This window comes from Acomys minous (assembly GCF_964271855.1).
Source record: "Acomys minous genome assembly, chromosome: 1".
Classification (NCBI taxonomy): Eukaryota; Metazoa; Chordata; class Mammalia; order Rodentia; family Muridae; genus Acomys; species Acomys minous.
Window position 1 is genome coordinate 1,570,813 of NC_140483.1, and position 20,643 is coordinate 1,591,455.

Here is a 20,643-nt window from a genome sequence, read left to right on the forward strand (position 1 = left end):
AAAAGCTCCCCAGGGAAGTCCTAGGTGACTGGGTTACCCTTCCTTGTCTACCTCCCATGCCTACTTCTGTTGCTGAAGCACAGTCTTTCTCTTGCCCTTGTGGTAGTAATTCGGGCCTCCCTAAGAGGATACAATAGAGACATGTGTACAGTGGCCTGCCTGGGTGAGGACGAACTGTGGAATCAAAGACTCAGACTGATCAAACTCCCCATGTCGACCCAAGACCTCTGTCTGTGGTCCAGCCTGGTGTGCCAGAGCTCCACACTGGGCACAGGAGTGACTGGAACTGACCTGTAAGGACAGAGTTGAAACCTAACAGGCAGCTGTCAGAGCATGCAGTAACCAAGTGGGCAGTTCATGTGTCCGGGTAGTCTAGCAGTGACAGCTGGTAACAGGAATCCCACAGGAAGCATCTGAAAAGTGAGTGAGGGTAGAAGCTTAGGGTCCTGCCTTGGGGTGACTCTCTTCTGTTGAGGTGTCTCTTAGCTGAGCAGAGAACAGTTCAATGGAGAATTACTTCATTACTTTACAGCGTGTTATCTAGTTCAGCTGGCCCCACGTCAGGACCCTCCCTTTTTTATTAAGTGAGGAATTTACTAAGGGTATTTACTGTTCAGGGGGCTGATGATTACTTTCTTATCCTGGTTCAGCTCTGCTTCTCCAGGCCAGACACAGACACTAAGCCCTGTTTGTGGTGCTGAGACCTGGAACTAACAATTTAGAAAGTGTCTGGCATGACTCATCTTTTCTGACATTAAAATTGGAGTATTCTGATGGCATCAGCAGGTTTCAGCCTGTGCACAGTGTACCTTGGTTTATAGAACTTTCGCACACCTCTCTTCTTCTCCTTGGCCACAGAGACAAAACAGAATTGCTTCAAATGAATCCCAGATATGATCTATCGGCTCTTCCTTCCAGCCTGTTATCTGTTTTCTGTGTCTTGTCTAGGAGGTGCCCTGCTACCCTGAGACATGCTGTGCAGTTACTCAACAATAGAAAGATGATTGATCAGAAGACAAAGACAGGGAGAGTAACAGGGCTCTCAGTATCACCAGCTGAGGAAGGAGGGCCACAGAGTGAGAGATGCTGCCCAACCATCTCAGGCCAGCCTTGCTCAGGGGGACAACTGCTAACACAGTTGCTTGGGCTGCACTCAGCTCCTCGGTGGGCATCGGCTGCTGGAGGACCAGGAAAGCTTGCTTTATCACTGGCTGCTGAGAATCTTGGCATGAGGATGGGTGCTAAACTGGTGCTGTTAGGAGGCTGGACTGTGCCAGGCAAGGCTGGAGCAGACTGAAGGGAAGCGACAGCCCATTTCTAGGTTTGCTGGGAGGCCTGGACAGACTGCAGTCACACCCTCCTGCTAGGAGATGTGGCACAGGCAGGGCTTCCGAGATGTCCTAGAGCAGGTGTGACTCATTCTCTCAGGCCAGGCGAGTCTTAGAAGGGAAGGCAGCTGTGGTGTAAGGAGGCCCAGTAAGACTCATGAATTTAAATGCTTGGCCCATAGGGAGTGGCGCTGTTAGAGGGTGTGGCCTTGCTGGAGGAACTGTCACTGTGAAGGGGTGGACTTGGAGGTTTCCTGTGCTCAAGCTATGCCCAGAGTGACACAAAGTCTCCTTCTGCTGCCTGTGGATTAAGATGTAGAACTCTCAGCCCCTTCTCCAGACCGCGTCTGCCTGTGTGTGACTTCATGCCACCACGCTCCTTGCCATGATAATAACGGACTTGCAAACGGTAAGCCAACCCAACCCCAGTGAAATGTTTTCCTTTTTAAGGGTTGCCGAGGTCATGGTGTCTCTCCACAACAATAAAACCGGAACTAAGACAGCAGCCAAGGTCTACTGACAGAAATTCCTTAGCTCCTGAGTTCTCAGAGTCTACATCCTTCTCAACTCTAAGAAGATCCAGAGAGCTGGGTAAAGGAAGAATGTTCCTTACAGCCATCATGCGCCATGACGCATAGCTCCATGTATTAGTTACTTTTCTGTTGCTCTGACAAAACACCATAAACAAGGCAATTTAAGGGATGGTGTATTCGAGCTTACCATCCTTGAAGAAGAGTCCCTGATGCTGGACTGAGGTTAAGGCTATCATAATTATTAGCAGCAGACATTGGAGCAGGAGCATGACAGGACAGAGAGTGGAAAGGCCCATCGAGCAAGGGCGAATCTCCCAAAGCCTCCCCAACACACACACTTCCTCCAGCGAGGCCACGCCTTTAAAACTCCCCAAACATCACCACCACCTGGGGCCAGCTGTTCAAATGGAGACTCTGGGGGACACTTCTCACTCAAGTCATCACAGCCTGAAATGGCATTGTCTTTATAGACTTCCTCTTCTTAGAGTCTGGGTTGTCCCAGTCCCACACGTGGAGTCCTGTCAGAGACCTGGCGTGCAGGCATGCCTTGCTGGAGGCTCTATCATTGCTTCCAGTCTTGGAGCTGGGGAGCGTTCTTTTGTGTCTGAGATGAACAGCATCTTTATTGAGCATTGAGTTGGTTGGCAGCCTAGGAAAGAAGACTCCAGATGAAGGGTGTTGCCTCACATCCACCTCTCAACTGTGATCATGAAGCAAAGACTTGCAGGGTTAGAACCAGAGTCCTTCCCCATTACTTAGCATTCCAGACTCTACTGTCCTATATCCGCAAATGATCATGGTCTGTGGGCTTGTTTGTTCCTGAAAGGGTGCACGTGGGCTTGAGCAGCCTAAGATCAAGGCCTTCAGCTTCTAGAAGAAAAGCTAAGCTTGCATGCCCTCCATCCCCAGCTGTGGCCTGTGCTTTTGATTACAGCTCTCCGCTGACAGTTTTGAGTAAGTCCAGATCCAACCTCCTCCTAGCAGTAATCTCACTGAAGCATGTACTTCATTTGCCCAGACACACCTCATCTGCAAAGAGGATGGTTTGGCGACATGCACACTGGGACCATGAGAAGACAGACAGGCCCACAGGAGCACCTCTTAATCCCCACCCCATGGATGCACTGCTCCCTTACCTCAGCTTTATCCTGTAGACATTTCTGCAAAGAACAAAAAGAAATCTGCTTATCAATTCCTATCCCTTGCATCCCACATCTGCTCCTCTAGAAAATGAGCAGGAAATGTCGCTCTGCGCTTCTCCCTGCAGGTTCTGGGATTGACAACATCCACTTTCCAAATGAAGCCCCCATGTCCTTGACTTTCAATAATGAAGTCACTTGAAAACTTTCTACCCTTGACTTTGATCCCTTCTCCTGTCAGAGTGATGGTGACATTAGCAAGTGTACACAGAGGGGGGCTTAGTGCCAATTAACAATTTCTCATTAGCTTAATTAGGGGACACATGTTTTTAATCACAGCTAAGAAAGTGGAATGATTGAAGAATTGATTCTGAGCTTTTGAAAGCATTACTGGCAATGCATAGAATTTAATTCTGCAGGTGTGCCTTTAGAGGCTCTGGGGTAGAAGTCGCTCTCCGTGCAGTGGCTTCGGGACAGGTATCTGCATCAGAGAAACAGAGTAGATATGGTATAGATCTGAGAATATCTATTTTAGCTGTCGGAAGAAATGAAGTCCCACCCTCTGTTTTACAAATTCTGCGAGTGGGACAACTTTCTTGTCCTTTCCACTCACTTTTTTTATCATTACTGTTGTTAATGAGCACATAAAAATCACATTTTTGTACATATAAAATATTCTTGCCCATCTATCACTCTTTCTTCCCAGGCTCCGAGTCCATATACCTCATAGTGGCAGAGAGCAGTAATCACTTGGCTACAGCCTTGGTGTTGATAGCAGTTGTAGCTGAATCAGCTGTAAAATCTGGACTTCCCAGGTTTGTGAGAAGTCTGATTTTGCAGAGGCTGGTCACAATGAAAATGCCTTGGCTTGGGGCTTGTATTGGGATGATGGGCAGCTTTTATGGTCCATGCGGCCTGCAGAAGACAGCTCACTGGGACCATGTAGATTCATGAGTGATGAGGAAAAGTCCCTACACATGGATAACATTGGTTTATAGTATTTTAGCCTCTGTAAAATGCATGAAAATCAGGAACTATATCATTTTAAGATCTACATATGTAAGTTTTGCAAACTGTGATTTTAAAGAAAAGTATGCACAGAGATTTGCCTTGTGTAAATGCAAATGGCACCGTGTGGTTCCCTTGCAACTTAACATCTTCCTCGGGTGCAAAAACAAAAAACTCAAGATGTTTAGTGCAGAATATTTGCAAGAAATATTGTAAACTGTGGTAAGAAGAGGGAAAAAATGTATGCATTGTCCTTAACCACCAGACATAGTCAGCACTTGCCTTTTAGTGCCCATACTTATTACTGCACACATTTTATAATGAAAGCTATTGGACTTTGTTTCTGGCCTTTAACATACTTTTTTACTTACTATATCATTAACTCCTCAGATCATTAACTATTCTTATACTACATAATTTTTAATGACTGCATAGTATTCCAGTCCATGAATTTGTTATATTTATTGTAGCACATTATGGATACTTCAGATTTTTGTTATTACAAGCAATGATAAAGTAGCTGTTCTTAAATATAAATCTTTCCTAGTGTCAGCAATCATCTCCTTGGAATACATTTGCAGAAGTAGAATTGCTGAGTCAAAAATTATGTACATTTTTAAGCCTTCCAAGCATCTCATCAGGTCACTCCATAGAGAAGTTGTGTCTGCCTATTTGTGTTCCTTCCACGTGGGGTGGGGAAACGCTCACTTATTACTAAAAGGGGAAAAGTATGACTTAGAAAATAAAGTTTAAGAGAAAAGAATTTCACCAGTGCTTTGGTTGGCAAGTTTGACTGTTGGGAAGCCACATACTGTCTAGTTTTCAAGTGCATTTCTTTGGAGGGTCTATCAGGTCACACCCTGCTTTCATTTTATGCCTGGAGTCTTTGCCTTCATCTTGTTGTTCATTGGTGAGTGTTGTTAGACATTAAATCAAGCTGTTGCTGGAAATTCATAAAAGGGCCTCTTTCCCTAGATTGTTGCTTTCCTCCCTGTGATACACGTATTTGTATACAACTTAAACATTGGAAAATTAAGTCTAGTGTTCTGTTACCTTCTTTTCTATATTTGGGATTTTCTCCTTCTCTTCTATATTTTCCAATGCTTTATACTTTTACTTTTTGCTTTTGTGAACAGATAATTTAACTGTGTGTGTGTGTGTGTGTGTGTGTGTGTGTGTGTGTGTGTGTGTGTGCCTGTGCATGTCAGTAGAGGTGCCTTAAAGGCTAAGAGAGCATTCAGACCCTCAGGATGGGGAGTCACAGGTAGCTGTGAGCCACCCAGTGTGGGTTCTGGGAACTGAGCTTGGGTCCTCTATGAATGCTGTGCTTGCTCCTTGCCACTGAGCAATATCTCCAGCTTCTCCCACATTCAGCTCTTTAAGATTCAGTGCTAATTTAGATTTGTACACTGCACAGGTATCTAGCTATTTTTTCTTCATAATTTTTAAGCTGCCAATTATCCCAACACTATTTATGAAGTTATTCAATATTTTGTGAATGTGTTTCAAGGAAGAAAAATACGTCAGGATTCTGAGAAATAAAAAGTCTGTTCAAACATGCATAAGCTGAGAATTCTGCCTAATCTGTTTCCTTGCTGAGATTCACAGAGTTTGTTTCCATTCAAAGGTTTCAGGAAGGCCCACAGTGATGACATGTATTCTATCTTGCTTTCCCCGGAACCACGCATTTGGCCATGTAATCCTTTCACAAACAGTAGCCGTTAGCATCAAAGACACTAACATCTCATAAAACACGTGAGTGTCTGATTCAAAAGGCTGAGAAGCCACCATGATGAGACACCATTGTTTAGGTGTTTGCAAAGATTCCAACAAGTCTGGGTGGAGTAGGGAGTACTGAGGACTCTTATGCACTAACCAAGGACTGTGCATGGTGAGGACCTAGATCCTCTGCTCGGATGTAGTAGATAGGGAGCACAGTCTCCTGTGGGTCCCGTAATATGGGAAGTAGGGACTGCTTCTGACATGCACTCTGGTGCCCACATGTTGATCACTTCTCCCTGGCAGGGTGGCCATGCCAGCCCACAGAGGAAGAGGATAGAGGCAGACCTGATGAGACCTGATAGGCTGAGGTCAGATATTAGGGGAGGAGGGCTAGGGAGGGGAGATGAGGGAGAGAGGGAGGGAGGGAGGGAGGGAGGGAGGGAGGGAGGGAGGGAGGGAGGGTAGGACTGGGAGGTGATGAGGGAGGGGGCTACAGTCAGGATATAAAGTGAACAAATTAAAAATAAATAAAAAATAAATGATTCCACATGTACACAGTGTTCTCTTGCCTATTTGAGTTCTAAACAAATTGAGAAATAACACTCAGTACGGCACAAGAGGGTCAAGATATAACCTTTATTATTCATTAATGAGTGTAGCTTAGTGGGAAAGTCAAGCAGGACTGTTATATGAAATCCAACCATAAATAGATCTGCTTGGTCGCAGCCTCTTTCTATGGCCTGCTGTATGCACAAAGATTTACAGATGAATTGGGAAAACTGAAACAAATGAACAAACAAAAGCCCTGGAGAGGTGACAGTACCACATTCAGATTGATCTGTCACGTTCTCGACATATACATCCGCCATGGTGACTATGTGCTAATGTACTGCCCAAGGGCTCAGGTGTTGACCTTTCACCCCGTAACGAGCTCTTCAGAGAGCAGAAGCACCCTGACTGTAGTGTTTAGAAGGACGGGTGGAGATGACAACAGTTGGGTAAGCTCACCCATGTAGAGCTCATGGTTGAATCCTGGTGCTTTATAGGGAAAAGGAGACACACATACATACGTATTTGCGTGCATGCACACAGGTGAGCTTTAGATGCACACTCCTTGTCTCTTGCTGTGTGGTGTCCTGTGCTTCCTCCCAAATCTATCAGCAAAAAGACCGTTATCTGCCGCAGGGCCTTGGATCTGCAAAACTGTTAACCAAATGTTTCTTTTCAAGTTATCAGCTTCAGGTGTTTAATTCCAGTAAGGAGACACAGAACAATGCAGCGCCTCCAATGCGCTGGGCCGGACTTGCATTGAATGAATCTTAGCATCTTCTGATAACATTAGACACCTGAGGTGGGACAGGAAGAATGTAGGTTTTAACTCTGGCATTCTGAGTTTTAATCATGGCACTGACACTTTTTAGTTCTGGGACCTGGTGAACTGTGTGACTCAGAGTTTCTACGTCTTCTTAACTAAAGAGGAAAAGCACACCTCCCTCCTTCGCAGGATTGTTGCTAGACTGATAACAACCAAAGCAACCCACTTACCAGAACCATCAGGCATGCGTTCCACAAAGCTCAGCTGTTATTTGGGCTTTTATAACTACTTAAATATCCTCCAAAGGAGAAAAATTTCCTGCATATGGCTGCTTAAATTATAGTGTTAAAACAGAGTAATGTAGCATCTTTCCCTTCACCCAATAAAGGTGACAGGCTTGAGCCACAGCACCCTGGGGAGGATGTTAAACACACAGCTCTGTCAGGGAGCTGCTCCCCACTGAGGGTGGAATGGGGAGCCTGTAGAGAAAGAAGCCTCTCTCCACTGGCTGAGCATCAGGCTGGAAGGGGCGATGGCTGCCGCCTGACAAATGACCGTCTAGGTGGGAAACTGTGTGTGTGGCAGGCCTGTCGGTCTATGACAGCTTGGTGTCTGCAGAGAAGTCTGTTGCCCTTTTCATCAGCTGGACAGGTCTCTGGGCCTCTTCCAGCTCCCAGGGCCTGAAGTTCTCTTCTCTGGCTGTTTGTGGTCCTCTGTCCTTCCTCGGACTCTGCAATTGACCTTCCCTCTACTTCTGCCATTCCTCTTGTTCCTGGAATGGCTACTTTCTCGAAGTGTTCAGCTGCCTCCTATGGCCATGGCGATTGTCACAGTGGCCATCAGTAAGAAAGCAGCGAATTCCACCTTTCACGGGTGCTGTCAGCTCCTGGCCCCGCAACTGCTCTTGGGGCCCAGCTGTCAGAGCTGTGCCTCGCTGCTTTTGCTACTGGGCCTGATGACCACGCTGTGCTGCCTCTTCTTCAGCAGCGGCCTCTCCAAGCACCTGTGGCTGTGTGCACGGGATTCCCTGCTGCCACCACCTGGCTACCACAACTCTGGTTTCTCCTAAGCTTCCTTCTTCCTGTTATCAGTCTGTACTAAAAGTAAACCATAGAGACCTTTAGAGAATCCCCTTATTGGGCCTAGTGCTGCCACCCCAGGAAGGCAGAACATGAAGTCATCCTCTGGCCAGTCCATGAGCCTGAAGATGCCTTTGCACCAGTCACAGCAAACCTTCCATGTAAACAGAGGTTTGAATTTCCACCAATCACACCATTTTCCCTTTTCTACCATCACAGAAGTCCCCTTGCTAGGCCACTAGGGGGAAGTGGCTCCTCTTGCCTAAGTGAAATTGATTGCAGGGTCTTCTGGAACTCAACAAGGCCTTTGATGGAAAAAAAAGTCTGGCCAAACTGGAGCAGTTTTGGGCAAGAAGCCACTGTCGGAACAGTAGCCACGATTGTTGTGCAGTTTCCTCAAGGTATATGTGCCATCGCTGAGTAAACCCAACAACTTGCCTAACAGTCCTTCTGCACAGCAAGGACAAATACAACAGCTAAAATCAGCGACTTAAAATTTGCCCTATCCCCAACACCATTGCTCATTTACAGGAAAAAATGTACATCAAAAAGAGTGTTGACAATAAAAGCGTGCCTTGCCATTAACACCAACAGTGTTTTGATAGGTCTTAACAGTTCTTATTCCAGTAGAAGGACAAAGGCATAACACACTGCCACCCTCAGGAGCCCAGGGAGACCCCAGGGACTTAGCCAAACCAAGGTTCTTGGCTTCACTGCTGAAAGGGTTTCAGAACAAACCAGTGAGTAAAGCAGAGTTGGATGTTATTTGTGGAGAGCTGCGAGGTGCCGCACCTTAACAAGGCGCAGGTTTCCGCCATCCCAACGGCGAGCGAGCGCTCTCTAAGATAAACAAGTCCTTATATGGCAAAAGGCTGTGCAAGGGTAACCGGTGATCTGATGACAAGCAGTCCTGCTCTGACGTGGACCTATGAGGAGGTGGCACCTGGCATGAGCTGATTGGCCCTTGAGTTGTACTTAAGCTTGGCCCTTCTCTTCTTCGGGGCCATTCCCACTGAGCTTAATCCTGAGTAAAGATCTCGAGAAGAAGTCTGGTTGTTGGCGTCTTACTTCCGCTGGACGGTGCGGCGCCGACAGTTATTAAGGATGTTTTAATGCAACCTTAACCATAACGGGTAGGAGAGAGAGAGGTGCGGAGAAGAAAGGAAGACACACCCAAGTGGAGTATGTGCTCTCGAGGGAGAACAAGGGAAGGTATAGTCTCCCTAAGTGTGGGTGTAGGATTCTCCGAGAGAAGACGCAATGGCTTGCCCTAGCACGAGCCATACACGCCATCTTAGCTGCTCTCAACTTACATCTCACTACCCCCCCCCGTGCCCACTCCACACCCCCCCTGCCCACTCCACCCCCTGTGCCCACTCCACCCCCTGTGCCCACTCCACCCCCCCCGTGCCCACTCCACCCCCCCTGCCCACTCCACCCCCTGTGCCCACTCCACCCCCCGTGCCCACTCCACCCCCCGTGCCCACTCCACCCCCTGTGCCCACTCCACCCCCCGTGCCCACTCCACACCCCCCCTGCCCACTCCACACCCCCCCTGCCCACTCCACCCCCTATGCCCACTCCACACCCCCCCTGCCCACTCCACCCCCCGTGCCCACTCCACCCCCCCGTGCCCACTCCACCCCCCGTGCCCACTCCACACCCCCCTGCCCACTCCACCCCCCGTGCCCACTCCACACCCCCCCTGCCCACTCCACACCCCCCCGTGCCCACTCCACACCCCCCTGCCCACTCCACCCCCCGTGCCCACTCCACCCCCGTGCCCACTCCACCCCCGTGCCCACTCCACCCCCCGTGCCCACTCCACCCCCCGTGCCCACTCCACCCCCCGTGCCCACTCCACACACCCACCCCGTGCCCACTCCACACACCCACCCCCGTGCCCACTCCACACACCCACCCCCCTGTGCCCACTCCACCCACCCCCCTGTGCCCACTCCACCCAACCCATGCCCACTCCACCCACCCCCCTGTGCCCACTCCACCCAACCCATGCCCACTCCACCCCCCGTGCCCACTCCACCCACCCCCAGTGCCCACTCCACCCAACCCCAGTGCCCACTCCACCCACCCCCCCCCCCGTGCCCACTCCACCCAACCCATGCCCACTCCACCCACCCCCCCGTGCCCACTCCACCCAACCCATGCCCACTCCACCCAACCCATGCCCACTCCACCCCCCGTGCCCACTCCACCCAACCCCAGTGCCCACTCCACCCACCTCCCCCCCACCCCCACCCCCCCACCCCGTGCCCACTCCACCCACCCCACACCTACTGGAAACACCTTGGTTGCAGTTATGATCTGATAAGGTAAAATGAGAAGCCATTAGGGTTGTGCAGGATGGTTAGGGTTTGTTCGGGGGTCCTGTCCCCATAAACGGGGCTTCCAGTGAGATGTGTAGAAACTTGTCTGTACGGGGAAAGGGCCTCCAGCGTCTGTTAACTGAGCTGAGGCTGGCAAAGGTTTCAGCTGGGTTACGGAGTGAGGGGCCTCATTCCCCCTTCTTGTGTCTCCAACACCTTCCCTGCTTTGCTGTTGTGCCTGATTTCCTACCTCTCAATGCCCCGCTGAGAGGAGGGTGAGATAACCCACAGTGAGCTGCCTGGCCTTCGTCTGTCTCACTTCTGGTCAGTGCCCCAGATTGTCTATAGAGACAAAAGACAAACATACAGCAATATAGAGTTGGTTTTCAGTTTTGAAAGTAAATGCTTCTGACTTGAAGTCGCTTGCAGCTTGCTTTCCAATGGGTTCCTATCCATCCTCACCAGAGTCACAGAACCACATGCTCAGATGTTGTGCTGGTTGCACTTCCACAACCTCATGGTGAGGTCCATGAAGCACCGTCTGATTCTCTCTGACCTGATTTTAATCCCCTTCTATATCTGTACATGAGGGACCACTGTAGCTCTCACATAACCAGCGGGTTTTCTAAATTTCCTTCTAGATAGAACAGACTTGTGAGGGTCACACACATGGACACACTCACACAGCATACACATACACATAGACACATATGTAGGAGGCCTGGAGAGGTGGGCCAGTGCTCAGGAGCAGTTGCTGCTCTTTCAGAGGACTGGACTTTGCATTCCAGCACCCATGTTAGGAAGCTCACAGCTGCCGGTAACTCCAGCTGTGAAGGATCCAATGCCTTTTTCTTGCCTCTGAAGGCGTGTGTGTGTGTGTGTGTGTGTGTGTGTGTGTGTGTGTGTAAACACATACATGAGAGATGTTCATGGCAAATCCTGTGATATCTCTTTCTGTATATTTTTATGTAGTTTGCTTCTGGGGAGGAAGAGACTTCTACACAGGAGGTTAGACAATCTGAGAAAGACTCTGTTTGGATACAGCTACCACCTGTCTTGGTTTTTAAGCGTCTCTACCTCTTAAATTTAGTGAAAATCAGAAAATGTTAGTTCCACGTGTCTGGCTAGGAAGGATAAGTCCTTGTGTTTGTCAGGACACTTTAAGATGTGGTTGTTCTATCGGGCGAAGGGACAGGAGAGTCAGCTTCTCTCTGGACCAGGATTCTGCTAACTCTATAGTATGCTGGGTCTTATTAAAATGCAAGGCTAGATGTAGTTGAAGCGGATCGGACTTCCAGCTACATATCTGACATCTGGGTTAGTAAGAACGCTGCTGGCCTGGACCCTGTTTCAGGTAGAGAGGCTGTAGAGCCGATGGGAAATTCTGGCCATGAGGGAAGAGAGGCAACAGGAGTGACACAGAGCTGCCTGCAATGATGTACCGGGAAGGGCCCTCCGCCAAGTCTAGACAAATTTCAATCACGAAAGCCTTTTTCTCCTTCTTTTTGGTACTTATTCTCAAGAGAAACTTAATGAAATGGAACCTCTCTGGTCGAAGCCTCTACCTCTGAAATTGGTACTTAATGTAGCACAAATAGAATTCCTGTCTAATGGTTGTGTGATGAATTTGGAGGGAAGGTTAAAGTTACAGCATTACATCACATCAGGAAAGAGCTGCATGTGGGCAGGAAATTGCTTGGCTTCCTAGATCTATGGTGGGAACGGGGTAGAGAGAGGACAGGGCCACAGAACTGGTCAGGATTCACAGAGACGGAGTTCAGATTATCAACGCCCGTTCACCACGGGTCACATGTTGTTCCCTATGCTGGGTCTCAGCTTGTGTGGAGAGAGTACATTCTGTTCATTTAGATATGTAGTGAGTTCGGGAGAGGCTACCATGTCAGGGGCCAGGCAGTGCCTAGGTGATAGCACTGAGGGCGGCCAACAGTTAGTTATCTGGACTCCAGCTCCCCAGCTTGGCCCTGCACCACGGTAATGGCTCTGAGCTGGAATCTAAGACTGAGCACTAGAACACAGATGCTGAGCCCAGATTTAGCAAAGTACTTCTCTAAACAGAGTTTGAATTTTGCCATCATCTGCACCTATCTCACCTGGCAAATCACAAACTTCAATAGCTCATGCGCAGCCCATAGCCCTCACGTTTCCCTGCTTCTCACTGTACTATGTACACCCCCACTCTCAGACCTCATCAGGGTCACAGGCTGCATGCATCAACACCCTCCTAACTTCGGGGCCTTGACTACCAATGTGAGCCCCCAAACTGTGGCCATTCTATCACTCCTTGCTCTTGCGGACCTCAGTCCTGGCACAGGGGAGAAACGGAAGTGATGCTGCTTTTAAACTTAGCTTGGTAAGATGCCCAACAAAAGCTGCAGATGTTGCTTAGAGGCGGAACACTTGCTTGCCTGGTGTGTCCAAAGGCTCTGGCATACTCAGTGGCTACAGACTGGAGTACTATGTTAGCAATCTTGAAATCTGTTGGAGAGAGAGAGAGAGAGAGAGAGAGAGAGAGAGAGAGAGAGAATTAAACATCCATTCAGAGAAGCTACAGTTACTTAACATAAATAAATGTCAGGTGTGGGTAAGGCTGGACGAGAGCCTAGAACAGGAGGGAATTCAGGAGAGGGTGCAAGGAAGCTGATTTTGTAGGCAGGGCAGGTAGATGTGCTCTGTGGCAGAAACATTTGTAAGACAACAATTTCTGAAAATGTGGAAGTTAGATTGCATGCTTGCTGAGCCAGCGATCCTGCGAGGATGCATGCCAGAATGAGAGAGAAGTTATTGAGATTGCTGGTCACAGGGAAGTTAGTGTAAGAAAGGAAATCTACGGATACAAGTGGCTGCTTTTTAATTAAAGTGAAAAAAGAAACAAATAGCAGAAATTGGTGCCTGGAGGGGGAAAAAAGGCCCTGCAGCCTGTAGACTTGAAAAAAAAAAAAGATAGCATTGAAAACTTTAGTGAAGACAGTGTAGTCACACTTAGCAACTGAACACTGTGGCTATTCCCAGTGATCAGAGTGGGTTTAAGGCTTTGACCTTTCCAGTGTTTCCACAGGGTGTCAAAGCAAATGAATAATCAATAAAGAAAGAAAGGTGTTGGGTAAGAAAGAAGAGAAATTTGAGAACTTTATCTGGAAATAAACTGGATCTGGTTTCTGGCACAGGAAGCAAATAAGGAGCTTACTAAAATTTTTTAGATATTATATACTGGAACAAAGATACAGTGAATCAAGACAGAATAGTTCTTTGTGCCAAACTAAAAGCAAATAGTTACCCACCCCTGACTACATCAGTAAAAAACAGGCAGGCAAGTTTAAAATAGAGCCAGTATGATTATGAAAATCATTTTCTATGCGTGTGAAACCATGAAATAGCACACTTAAATATATACAGTGTTCACTCAATGGTACTTTAATATATCTGGGAAACACAGATGCGTGCGCGCGTGCGTGCACGCGCGCGCGCACACACACACACACACACACACACACACACACACACACACGCACGCATGCCAAGCTGAGAAGCTACACAGTCTCAGCTATACAACCTTTAGATTTAAGATTTACAGAATAGTGGGCAGAGGGGAGCCACTCAGAGTGTGTCAAGCACCCACTGCTGACACTGGACAACAGAAAGCCATTGGACCTAAGTGGAGCAACCCAATGGCTCCAAGCTAGGACCCCCAAAGGCACACCCTACACAAGTGTCTATCACCACGGGGAGCAGTGTTGCTGTGCATTGGGAACACATTCTTGGGAAAGTGTTTGAAGCTTTTTTGCCTCTATATCCTTATTATGAAAGCATTTATTTTGGGGGGCCCAGGTTTGGGGAAGTTAGAATTACAAACATTTCACCTGAGAAAGAAGACCAAGTGTCACATGATGGCCTGGTTCTGAGACAGCAGTAAGGGTCCTGCAGGGTTTATGCTGTTCTCTTGGACAGGTGTGTGTTGAGGTTGGAGTGGGAGGGATTCTGTGTTGGGAGGACTGTGTGGGGTTACTTGGGCACTGAGCAACAGTGTGATTGCAGCTATTCACCAACCATACACAGCTAGTCCAGGCTGTGACCTCATGATGCCTCAGGTGAGTAGATTGAGGGCTGACTTGCCACCTCCAGCTTTGGCCAACCAGATAGACTTAGTATCCCACACTTGGCCTTGTCTTGCCTCTGGCACTGCCATCAGTACCGAGGTGACCTTGGCAACCATGAGTTGCAATGCTGGATCTACCTAAACTTCTGAATGGAACACCTAAAACTTGATCGATCAAAAGGAGCTCCATCAGTCTAGGGGCTGAACCTTACAACGTAAGAAGCAGCAAGCTTCTCTCGTGTGTTAACCCACTGAAGTGTGGCATTTAGGAGAATTCAGTGACGTCCCTGTATTGGACTGAGCCATCCAAAGCAGAATCAGACTAGTCTCATAAATAGAGAAGTCTCCTCCACCAAAACCCCCAACAAAACAAAACACAAAGATTCATGGTCACAGGTCCACAGGGCCTCATCAAGCCATGCAGTAAACACAGGAAGGCCTTCCTGTTCAGCTCCTGTAAGGAAAGTGATTTTGGCACAACTGCTGGGCCTTCCCTTGCTTGTTTCTGCTTTTTCCTGCCCTTTGTGCCTATGGAGCAGGTCTGGTGCCCAGCTCCTAGGGCACCTTTGTGCTTTGTAGCCAGGTCACCAGCTGATTCACGGGTGCCAGTGAGAGTCAGCTAGCTCCTTCAGCTCAATTGGCTGAAATGTAGTTTTTGACAATAGAAACACAACCTTAACAATTTGCTGTAGAGAACACACTACAGACAGAGCAGAAAGTGGGGAAGGACCTTTCTCTGCTGATTCTTGAGGCTCGTCTGTTTAGAACAAGATAGCATTTCTATTTTTCATTTTTTGCATATTTAATCCCAACTGTCTAAAGTCAATCCTACTACCAATTTCTGTAATAAAACAAGACCAGATGTGATTTTTTTTTCCTTCTGATCCTGCAGAAACACTGGGTGATCCTTCCTATAGTGATCTATTTTGGGCAATATCTAGGTTTATATGCCCATTTGAATCATCCTTACAATGTAATCAAGAGTTATTTATAATAGTCCTTTCTAGCTAAGCATGGTGGTTTATACTTATAATCCCATCACTTAAGAGGCTGAGGCAGGAGAATTGCTACAAGTTTTATGACAGCCTGGGTTGCATAATGAGTTTCAACTAGGCTGGGTTACAGAGTGAGTGAGACATTGTCTTAAAAAATAATAAAATAAAATGATGGGAGAGATGGCTAATTGGTCAAGAGCATGAGCTACTCTTGCAGAGGACTGGAGTTCAGTTCCAAGCTCCCACACTGAGTCCAGCTCAACGAGATCCAGTGCCTTCTTCTGGCCTCTGTGGGCAGCCATGTGAATGTGACATAAACACACAAACACACATGCAGACACACAGACACATACACACATATATCCACTCACAAATGAATAATAAATCTTTAAAAAAATAATGATGGTGGTGGTGGTGGAAGAGGTGGTGGAGGTGGAGGTGGTGGTGGTGGTCATCCTTTCTGATACTCTTCCTTCTCCTATCTCTAATTTGCTCCATCAGTAAAGCTAGGACTTACATAGCTCTGGAGCAAACCAAGATCTTCTCATGCCCAGAGATTTATTTCTGGGCATGAATATCCATGTGAGTTTGGATTAGCTTTGTGTCAGCCTCATCCAGCACTAACTTACATGGCCATGCCTCATGGTTATTGTATCTGGAGAGAGAGGTTTAAAGCCTGGATTGCTTTCCTTGCCTCAGCCCATTGTAACCATCATCCCCTCTGGGGCCCAAGAGCCAGAACTCATCTGTTGGTTAAGCCACCTTTAGCTCTTCCAAAGGTAGCAGGGAGCCAGTGACCTCCATGGCTTGTAGATGATGAGACTCCCCCACTCAGAGGACTAGGGAGGTTACATAAGACCAACACAAGCAGCATAAACATAAAAGGACAAACCCTCCTTTTAGAACTCTGGCATCTTCATTCCCCAGCGAGAATATAAACGTGTGTGTGCTCTTAGAACGTCTGTAATCCAGAGAATAATTTCAATGCCATCTCCTCTTATTTGCTTGCTTTGCATAAACACACACAGATAGAAGTCCAGTAGCTCATAAAGAGGGCTACTGTGCAGTCACTTTGTCCAGTGCTGTCGTCCGGCCTGAGTGCAAAGGCTAATGTTCATAGCAAAATGGCTAATATCAAATAAGCCCTTTGAAGGACAAATCCCAGATGCCACAGTCCTGTCCTTCAAATGCTCTCATAGGCAGGAACTGATGGTTTTACCAAGAATCTCCGTTATTTATTTAACTAAGAATTCACATAGACCAGGAGTCAATAACAACACTTTATTCTTTCTTCTCTCCCCCCCCTTGAATGGCTTCATGGTGTAAAAACAGAGCTTGTGACTTCCACTTGTCCCACACATCTATCCAGGATGGAGGCGACTGTTTAACATTCTAGGGTCTCTAGGAGAGCTTATCACACATGAGCTGAACTTTTTCTCTGTGAAGTGTTATGTTACTTTTGTGTGATGTCTTTCTCTGTGTACAGCTCTAGTTTTTCTAAGAGGAAGTCACACTGTCCTTTCCCTGCCGTGCCCTTTACCCTAATCCATCCGTTATTATCCCCTTGGCTTCTTTGAGGGATAAATGTCCCTAACTTAATTTCATGAAGTTAATGACATGGTGATAACAAAAAAAAAAAAAGACCAAGGGGAGGAAATGATAGGATGTAGCTTGCCATTAGTGTATACATATATAATTGAAAATTTCAAGAGGGGAAAGTGTGCACCAGCATTGTGAGAACAGCTCTTCGGGGTGCAATTGCCAGCCCAGGTTTCAAATTGCAGAGTGGGAGGCCACCGACACGAGGGCTGTGGGAACCAGGCTGCTAAGCCTCTTGCCAAGATCTTGTAATTATAATGAAAAGGCGCTGGTCTTGTTGCAGAAGGCAGGGGCTATTTAGATCCCTCTTAGCTCCCACCTTGCACTGTCTTCGCTGATCAAACCTTATTGTCCTCTCACATAATGTAACCACAGCTCTCCCTTTCCTGAGTGCTTTTTAACTTATCCCTCTTTGTCACTCTGCTTGAGTCTCATCTTAGAATGGAATACAAGCCGCAGTTTTTCTGATGTGCCTACTGTGAAGGAGGATGACCCTTGAGGTACTCAGGCACTCTAATGTATGCTCTCGGGGCATGGGGGGTGGGACTTAGGAAAGTTCTCCAACCCCCAGGGTTTGGATCAGCAAACTTGGGTCAGGATTCTCCACTGGGTGTTATTATTTTCCTGGAGGAGTCCTCACTGCGGAAATCTTTTGCTTCTAGTTGTATCTGTTTCTTTAACCTTGAAACCACCCTGAGCCCAAGCATTCATCTCACACATCAGAGCATTTGTCCATTTACAAGGCCAGTTTCATACAGCTTCTTACTTTCTGATCTCAAAGAAGGAAGTATCTATGAGCCAAATGCCTTCTGCTTGTCCTATGTTGGGTGCTTAGCAATGTCAAATCCAAATGTATTTTCAAAAGATGACTCAAGTCTGAGACAAAACACAAGAGATAAGCCAATACAGGAGCCTAAAATACCATCAGGAATAAGGCTAGAAATAACACATTGTCCATGCTATATGGTCAACAGCTAAATCAAGAAGGAAGCCATGGTTATATAACTCACAGCGTTCCTCTGCTAGAAGCAAACCTTCTATTTAGGGAAAAATGTGTCTATTCTCTGGACAACAAACAGACAAGAATCCTCCCGGGGCTTCTCACAACAGACTTTGTAGCATAAGGAGCAATGTGCTCAGCAACAGCCTTGAACAAGAATGAATTATAAGCATAATAAGGTTTGTTCATGTTGAAATATGGGATATTATTCTGTACATGAGGCTCATCGGGCCAAACCAAACCAGACCAAACAAAAACAAACAAACAAACAAACAAAAAATAAAGATACACTCAGGGGAGGACAAGAACCTCTGGATTTTTTTTTCTTCTACCTCGCTGTCTTAATCAATGTCCTATTGCTATGAAAAGATACCATGACCAAAGCAACTCTTATAAAGAAAAACATTTCACGAGGAGCTAGCTTAGAGTTCCAGAAGTCTAGTCCATTATGATCGTGGCGGGAGCACAGTGGCATCCAGGTAGACATGGTGCTGAAGAAGTGGCTGAGAGTTCTATGTTGGGATCAGCAGGCAGCAAGGCACTGAGCCTGGATTGAGCAGTTGAAACCTCAAAGTCATCCCTAGTGACACATTTCCTCCAACAAGGCCACACCTACCCTGATAAAGCCACACCCCTAATCCCTGTCAAGTAGTGCCAGTCCATAATGACCAAGCATCCAAGTCTACAAGCTACAGAGGCCATTCTTATTCAAACCATCACACTCACCTGGTCCTGTCTTTGGCATTATATACTCAACGCCATAATTAGAAATTCTCTAATGGAGCAGGTCTGAGTCCTTCTCCTGAGAATGATTGGTGAACAGTGGAGATACTGTCTCTAGGTGGGAGGTAGCATAGAGGAGGTGGCTGCTGAGAATTCAACATGGCTGGGATGTCCACCCAGAAACTCATATCGAAATGTACTTTAATTCCCAACTTCATGAGTTGACGGTACTTGAGAGTGATGCCTATGGGAGGTACTGGGTCATGAGAGTGGTCCCCAGTATGTGACTTGGAACTTCAGAGGAGGAGGTAGCTGAGACTCTGAACAGACACCCATTCTTGCTCTGTCTCTCTATGTGATGCTCTCAGCCATGTCACCAAATACTAGTAAGATGCCAGCACCATGTTCTTGGGGTCCTAAAACCCTAAGCCAAATAGTCCATGCCTTAGAAATTACACAGTCTCAATATTGAGTCATACCAACAGACAGCAAAGGAAGACAACGTCCTTCAGGGAACATCATCAGCACCCAGAGGGAAAACTACCTAGTCTCCAGTAACGCCAGCGAGCTGTGACCCCACCCCCATAGTACTGGGCTCCTGTAGCCACTGCCTCCACAGAAAGATCTTTTTTGTTAAACTGAGGTTTCCTGCTGAGGAACTTCCCAATTTTCATCCAAAGCCTCTTCTTTGTACCTTCCCCATGAGGTGCTGTTTCAGCCTCTGTGACAGACTTCTGACAGAAAACTGTGACAATTTCATCTCTGTTCAGAAACTCCTACTTCACCCAGTACTCTCACAAAGAAGACATCCATCTCTTTGCTCAGACCAACCCCATCAGTTCTATTCCTCTTCATCAGTGATGGATCAGAGTTGAGTTTTTGTCCAACGGTAGAAAAAAGAAGCCTAATGTGGGACTCTGGTACCAATCTGATGACTGGTAAAAGATATCCAATTGTTGACCCCTTCTCCCTGTCTTCTTACTTGAACACAAACTCTGTATTTGTGTCCATAATGAGGTAAAAGACAAAGGAATGAAAGACAAAAAGTTAAGGGTGTTGGGGTGAGGAGTGAAGAGGAACACCTGCCCATGGCCGCTCTAAGCTGGCCACCTTCCCCCTTCATGTGCACAATCACTAACCACACTGGACTCCTCAGCTGCAGGATCTAATCCTGACCCTGCCAACTCCACCCAGTTGTGATAGATTGGAAAGTACAATGTAATCCTCCATCACAGCCTGCATCACAGCTACTTTATACTTGTTTATAGTGAGCTTTGCTTGTTTACCATTATTTTTCTTGCCTAAATTCTCAGCTATACAAAGATTGAAACCACCTCAGTAGCTCCAGTTCCTAACATTTAAATGCTTAGTAGGTAATCTTCTGTTTCCCTGAACGAAACATCAACCACCAAACCAAAAAAAAACTTAAAATATTGGAATTTGTTTCTCATTCTTTTAAGCAATCTTCCTGAGAAACAGAAACTGTGTGGTAGATAGCCAGAGGGAATGAACTGAAGATTGTACTTTCTGAAAAAAATAACTAGAATCTGAAATGGGAGATGTTTCCTGTGGTGAGCTGAGTGTATTTCCTTAGGACCAAGAGGAAATGGAGAACTAGGGCCAACAGAAGTAACTTCCTTCTGAAAACTAAAAGACAAGGAGGAGTTTAAAGCATTCCATCCACCCACCTATCAAGAGCCGGGAGCTGGAGTGGGTAGAAAGCCATGTGAATGTCTCAGTTAACAGGCTAAAAGGTACATA